The sequence below is a fragment of the Gymnodraco acuticeps genome, unplaced genomic scaffold (genome assembly GCF_902827175.1).
Source record: "Gymnodraco acuticeps unplaced genomic scaffold, fGymAcu1.1, whole genome shotgun sequence".
Taxonomy (NCBI): Eukaryota; Metazoa; Chordata; class Actinopteri; order Perciformes; family Bathydraconidae; genus Gymnodraco; species Gymnodraco acuticeps.
In genome coordinates, this window is record NW_022990928.1 from 19,721 (window position 1) to 27,130 (window position 7,410).

Genomic DNA, 7,410 nt, shown 5'->3' on the forward strand with positions numbered 1-7,410 from the left:
ACCGACTAACTCCCCTTTCATATAGGTACAGTTCTCAACGTGCCCAGACTTGTAGTGATTTTCACCTCGTAAAATACTTGTATTCTCATTCTGAAAGAATGTGGTGAAATGTGCTAACGTGACGGCCATCTTTATGTTGGTGACGCGTATTGTGCGAGACGAGAGACCTGTAGTTCACTGAGCGGTTTCACACGAAAAAATGTGTAACTTCACAGTTTTACGACACATTTTTATTTTTTTGACTTGCAAAATGTTCTTTTAAATTGACAAACATCATATGTGTCATTCGTGGCACAATTCAAACGGGATCAAAAGATAACCTTTCTCTCTCCATTGACTTCAATGTATAATTTTCCGCTTCCGGGGTCCCATGGAGGCTTTCGGAAGGGGAGGGACTTCGCCTCTCTATTATTTACAAATATTTTATTCACAAATTAATATGGTCGGACTCAAACCCGTACTTTAATAGTTTCGTAATTTAACCTGAACAATATGGCACTTTAATGGACAAGATGTAAAGCAGAAAAAAATTGCAAAATATATTTATTTTTAAAAATGTGAAGCTTTTTCTTTTTTAAACAAAGGAGGGGGGGGAAGGGTTCTACCATTTTTTTTCTTCCCGCATCGGAGGAGTAAGCTGGTTCTGTCCCGAGAACATCTCTCCAAGGTAAAAGTTATTTAAAGTTATTTAATGTCATCAAATGTTCGTCATAGTTACAGGTTATCACAAGACGCATTGTTTGCCAAAAGCAGAGTTCACATTTGCCGTTACAACGAGCAACGTAAATACAGCTGTCAATTTGTAAACATTGTCATTCACTGGTGTTAGCTAGGATACAGCCATGAAAATCATAAGGTGAGTTTATATTGATTGACTTCCGTTTAGCGTGTTTTTATACTGTGAGTAGGCTATTTGTAGAGCGTAAGTCCGGTGTTGCAGTATAACTTGAGTCATGACAACTGGCGACATTCTATTATTTTCGTCATAGGAATCCGGGGCGTGTACATTGAGGACCCATTGTTGACTTACCAGGAAATAAACATGTCGATCGCCTCGTTTGTCATTTACGTTCATCTTTTGCTATATCTGCCTTCCTAAGATCACTTTGATGCACATTCAGTACTCGTATGTGAGGTTGTGGGTGAGAGGTGGATATCGTGACGCTTACAGGGAGGTATCAAACATTACAAAGTATGTGACTGTGGATGCCTGTTCAAAATATTGCAAACTTGAATAAATCATTTAAATTATATATTTGTGTCCGACTTTCATTTGTACATCGTTATTAATGTGATCTATATAGTGTTAATTTCGTCAGCTATTTTTTTATTTAGTTTTAGTCTTAGTCCTTTGTTAAATTTCCTTTTTAGTTTTAGTCATATTTAGTCACCTTCATCCTGTTTTTATTTAGTCAAGTTTTAGTCGACTAAAAGTCTGAGCATTTTAGTCTTATTTTAGTCGACTAAAACAGTAACTATTTTAGTCAAGATTTAGTCGACTAAAAGTCTGAGCATTTTAGTCTTATTTTAGTCAAAGAAAACTAATTATTTTTAGTCTACTTTTTGTCAATGAAAACTGTTGAGTCTTTTTTAGTCATCAGGTTATATAGAACATTTCAGTCAAACTAGTCTAGCCAAAACCAATAATTTGTCATTTTAGCAAATATAAATAAATAAGATTATATATTGTCCTTACTTGATGAAAACCACAGGTTGAATGATTAAGAAGCTTTGCAGAGAGTATCTGGTCAGGTTTGTGTTTTTTTTTACCTGTGTTATGGCCACATTGCTTCCCTTCTGATGAAACAATGCATTCACGTTTTTTCTCCGCCTCATTGTAGCGAAAATGGGCCCAAATATCACGTTGTTTCTTTCTCCCAAGCAGTGGTGGCATAAGACTTTTTCGTTGTCAGTCATTTTGACGGACAGGATCGTAACATTTCCGTCATAATCCATTATTACCCGTCAAGTACACCATTTATCACTCACTCGCGCTGACGGGGGGGGTATTTGGTTAACGCGAGTGCGACCACTGCTCCCAAGCCCTGTTGTTGCCATTTTATTTTATGTTGAATAAGGTTAGTTAGAGACCATGAGTTAGACCCGAGTCTTCCTGACAGTTCATATTGTGCCGCTGCCCGGTGTAATTCAAATGTACCGCCGTGCGCAGCACAGACACACAGCTGCTGCCCTGCCGCAGCACCGGAAATGGAACTGCTGGGAGAAAAACTGACTATCAGAGATGTAACGTTATCTTTGATAATATTTCGTCTCCTCATTTTTCGTCAACGAAAGTAAAGAGAGATTTTGGCATAGTTTTTATTTAGTAAACTACATTTTCGTCTAGTCACTTTTCGTCAACGATATTACATGATGATTTCGTTACAGTTATTGTTTACTGCCGTCGGTGCCGTCTCGTCATCGTCTCGTTTTCGTCATGGAAAAAAAGGTCGTTGACGAACATATTTCGTCATTGTTTTAGTCAACGAAATTAACACTAGATCTATAGTAGCTTTGATAGCTGCCCATACCTTCAGACAGCCTAAAAGTAAAACACAAGTCGTTTATTCACAGCCCGAACGCTCATCGAGATGACTGGATCACTCATGACAAGTTTGTGATCAGCTCCGATTAAATTGTGATATAAATGCTGTAGCTATTCTCCAGGGAGCCCGTTTTTTTAATGAAATACCTGTATCCCGCTCATCACAACAAGACTCTACACTGTGCAGGAAAAACAATTACATAGGCTACATGAAAATAACCTTGATGCATGGGAATGAAACACACAAACTATCTTCCGTGGCTATACTGATGTCACAGTAACGGTCAACCACAGAAACGTAAATCCAGCGGAGCACAAGTTGAATACATATAAAACATTTGTACATCGTTCTTAATGTGATGTATAGTAGCTTTGATAGCTGTCCATACCTTCAGACAGCCTAAAAGTAAAACACAAGTTGTTTATTCACAGCCCAAAAGCAGCATCGAGATGACTGGATCATCTGCAGTGTTGGGCAAGTTACTTCCAAAATGTAATACAGTACATTACTTATTACTGTCTTTTTTAAGTAATAGGTTACGTTACATTACAATATTTTGTCTCTGAAATGTAATGATCTACACTACTTTTATATTAGCCTACTTTTGATCACAAATACATGGATCCTGAGATTGAAGCTCAAGCCGGTGACCAGTGAGATTGTTCTAACAATTTCCAATAAATGTTATTCTGAAACATAACTATCACTGTTGTCTTTCATTCTATAAATGAAGCGAAAAATATGTCAAGCTGGCGCTTAGCCCTCCAAAAAGTGCATGGTTGCAACTTAGACAGTTAAACATTTTATATCAGTGGGTCCTCATGGTGCAACACGGAAGGCAGACAGAATTGCTTAGACACAGGTGTCACATGAACTTTAAATGTTCTGGAAAGTTCCTTACAGCTTTAGCCTTTTTTATATCATGAAGTCCCTAAGACACACACTGAACAGTCTGGTGGGTTATGGTTCTTGTCATTTGCTTTTGTGTTCCCATAACAACATGTCCAAGATGTCCATGTGCCAGGCTAACACATGTGACAGAACTAGCTACATTTGGAAAGGTTTTTTGTTGCTAAAGTTAACATTCAAGCCATTTAAGAATACAAATGCTTACATGACATGTCATTTGTTAAACATTAAGCTGTCTTGGGCTCTTCTCTGATTCTGATTACATATAACCTGTTGTACAAACATGTATTGATGAAATTGATATGAAACAAATTCCATAAATATTGCTGTGACACTGATGTCACATCGGGACATTAACCCTAAACATTCACAGTAAACCCGGAGTGACATATATATGCACAATTACAAATATGATTATGATATGCTCAGTTAATTTAGCTGATTCAATTATATTTAGTTAACATATTCTTTATTATTCAATTTAAAGTATGTTCAAACAAATGGAAACCAAAAAATCATCCTCATTCATGAAGTTATAAATAAGAGTTACTTTACCATTAAAGCCCAATGTGACACATATGTCACATTTCAGATATTTGACACTAGGGGGGGTTACTTGTCAGAAATGTGTTCTAGGTGGTGTATTTAGTCTAAATGACGTTCCCCTTAATTTCCCCAAAAGTAGAAATGGGTCCGGGTTCTTATGGGTTAAACGTATAGGCTTAAAGGCATAATAGAACTACTGTATTATATGTATTCAACGTGTGCCCCGCTGGACTTACTTTTCTGTAGTTTACTGTTACTGTGACATATCAGTATAGCCACGGAAGATAGTTTGTGTGTTTCATTCCCATGCATCAAGGTTATTTTCATGTATGTAATTGTTTTTCCTGCACAGTGTAGAGTCTTGTTGTGATGAGAGGGATACAGGTATTTCATTAAAAAAACGTGCTCCCTGGAGAATAGCTACAGCATTTATATCACAATTTAATCGGAGCTGATCACAACTTGTCATGAGTGATCCAGTCATGTCGATGAGCGTTCGGGCTGTGAATAAACGACTTGTGTTTTACTTTTAGGCTGTCTGAAGGTATGGACAGCTATCAGAGCTACTATACATCACATTAAGAACGATATACAAATGAAAGTCGGACACAAATATATAATTTAAATGATGTATTCAAGTTTGCAATATTTTGAACAGGCATCCACAGTCACCTACTTTGTAATGTTCGATACCTCCCTGTAAGCGTCACGATATCCACCTCTCACCCACAACCTCACATACGAGTACTGAATGTGCATCAAAGTGATCTTAGGAAGGCAGATATAGCAAAAGATGAACGTAAATGACAAACGAGGCGATCGACATGGTAAGTCAACAATGGGTCCTCAATGTACACGCCCCGGATTCCTATGACGAAAATAATAGAATGTCGCCAGTTGTCATGACTCAAGTTATACTGCAACACCGGCAGTTGCTTGATTTACAATATTTAAAACTATGAACCTTGCCCAAAGTTATGCACATTAAACCGAGCTCAGTGGGGAGGGGGGAGTCATAGCCGATGGATGAGCTTGCGGCATGTTTGCATGTCTATATGTATTGTTTTAAATTATTGTTTCATGTCTGCTGTCAGGCGGTGTAGAACTTTACTGAGTCGGTCCGGCTCTGCATGTCTACTCTTGTGCCGACTTTTAAGGGCGCTGATGCAGGTTGTAGGCCTACCTTACGTTAAGCGACCATCTTTACCCATTTAAGGTGTTGATTGTTAAAGATACAATATTGTCTGTGGGACCGCAGTGTTTTCCCTAAAAAACTGTGTTTATGTCTCTGCTTTGATCCGCTCTGTGTTCATTTAAATACCGTAAATACACACAGATCAAAACAGAGACACAATATTGTGTGTGGGGGTGTGTCCCGGAAAGCGACACTTGATACTGGAAAGTGGAGGATATTAATGATTGTGTTACATTTTAGCAGCGGTGCACATACCATGAATATGGGGGACATGCCAGACAGATCAAGTAAGGGTTACGATCCACCCGCTGTGAAATGAACTTATCTTCCATATTTGCCGTACACTTGTGTTTACGGAAGTTGAGATGTTTCTCGGTTGTGATTGGTTGTTCCTCGTCACATGACGAGCAGCGCTGCTGCAGTGCAATGGAAATGAGCTCGCAACGCTGATGTGTATGGCTCAGTACAAAGTTGTACTCATTGCATTAATTAGTATAGGCTACTGTAGCTTTTTACACTGGAGGCGCCCATCTCGGCCGAAGTCGGTTCATATTAACCTAAAGGTACATAATTAAATGGTAAATGTCGCCTTTAAGGAGCAGAACATTTTTGTTTTATTTGTGTGTGAATAATGAAATAATTTCAAATATGTTTTTCTGTGATAGGTAATTGGTGTGGAGAAGATTGACCTCAGCCTTGCTTTGAACATTGTTCCAAAGGCTCTGTAGTAAATGGTGAGTATTCAAATGTTTTGTGTGATTTACTTGACTAATTTAAACTTGATCTTTAACTAATTGAAAACTGGTATAAGTCTAAGACAATTTCTGAATATTTATTCATAACATTTACATACTGCAAACATTGCAGGGATATACACATTTTCTGATTTATTAGGCAAAAGTTATTCAGAAAGTGAGAGACAAAAGCCAAACATTCTGCGATAAAGCCTCCTTCACAAAAGGGATAATGTTTTGTTTGTTGAAATCGCTATAAGAGTCTTTCTTATATGTAGTCTTACATTACAGTAATACTTATTTTAAGTCGCTTTGGAAAAAAAACGTAAACTAAATGAAATGTAATGTAGTCTAACCTGGTTGTTCGTACTTGATATAAAAAGTTATTCTCACTATGGAGCCAAAACAGGAGTAATGTAGTCCCTTTTCCGTGCTCTGGTCAATATATTTTGAATCAGTTGAAGCAACTTAACTGACTTTTTGGCACACCCTGATAATAAAGAGTTACAATAAGCTAGCCTTGAAGTAACAAATGCATGGACTAGTTTCTCTGCAGCATTTTGAGGCCTGGTATGTGATTTTGTAAATACATTTAGCACACAACTACAATCATAACATAATTAGAAAATGAAATGATTTCATGATTTTTATGACTGTGATATTTTGTTTTCTTTGATAAATGCGGAGTTTAAGCGTATAACAACCCTGCCCCTCCAATCAAGATTTCTCTCTCAGCTGGATGTGCTATCTGACAAACTTCTGAAGGTTTTTGAGAAGAGAGGAGGACAGATAGGCCAGCGTCTGAACTGTATTATGTCAAACATGACTCAAGTAAGAATTCATTTTAAGGAAATTATACATTGAGTCAATAGTGTACACATTTCATTGAGCAAAACAGATTCTTTATTTTCTTATTCCCCTTCACTTAGGTTGATGATGTCGATTTAGGCCGGGATTATCTTCTCAAGGCGCTGTGTGTACACCTCAATGAGAGAGTTTGTGGTCAGTAGAAGTAATATTTGACCTTTTTATTTTTTTGTTGGGCATTAAAATGTATTTATTGTAACACCACATAGTATATAGCCAAAAGTATGTGAACATCCCTGTTTTTTGTTTAATAGCCAGACTACACTGAAAAGCTAGAGGGCTTTTAATTTAAAACGGATACAGGAAATGAAACATTTTTTATCAGGTCAGACAGGAGTATATCAGATAACAAGGAGGCTTAAAAGTACAGAAATCTGTACCGTAAATGTTGTATTAAATAAAGTTAATATTACCGACGTAGATTAACGTTCCTGTAGCTTCTTATTACACTTGCAATTGTTTTAGTTACTTGTGGGCTACTTAACATGAATAATCACAGTTACTATCCTTTTACTCCATCACATTTCAAAAAGAAATAGGCTATTGTTATTTTAACTCCACCACAGTAATCCATCATCAGCTTTACTTTTTAGATAAAGTTTTAACTCACAAT

General features: G+C 37.2%; 1 long non-coding RNA gene across 1 annotated transcript; it reads left to right on the forward strand.

Annotated features, from left to right (window-relative positions):
- The first annotated feature begins 5,859 nt into the window (after window positions 1-5,859).
- On the forward strand, window positions 5,860-7,194 carry LOC117558144. Its single transcript, XR_004570803.1, has 3 exons — window positions 5,860-5,930; window positions 6,653-6,761; window positions 6,860-7,194. It is a non-coding gene; the product is annotated as an uncharacterized LOC117558144 (long non-coding RNA).
- Window positions 7,195-7,410: the final 216 nt, after the last annotated feature.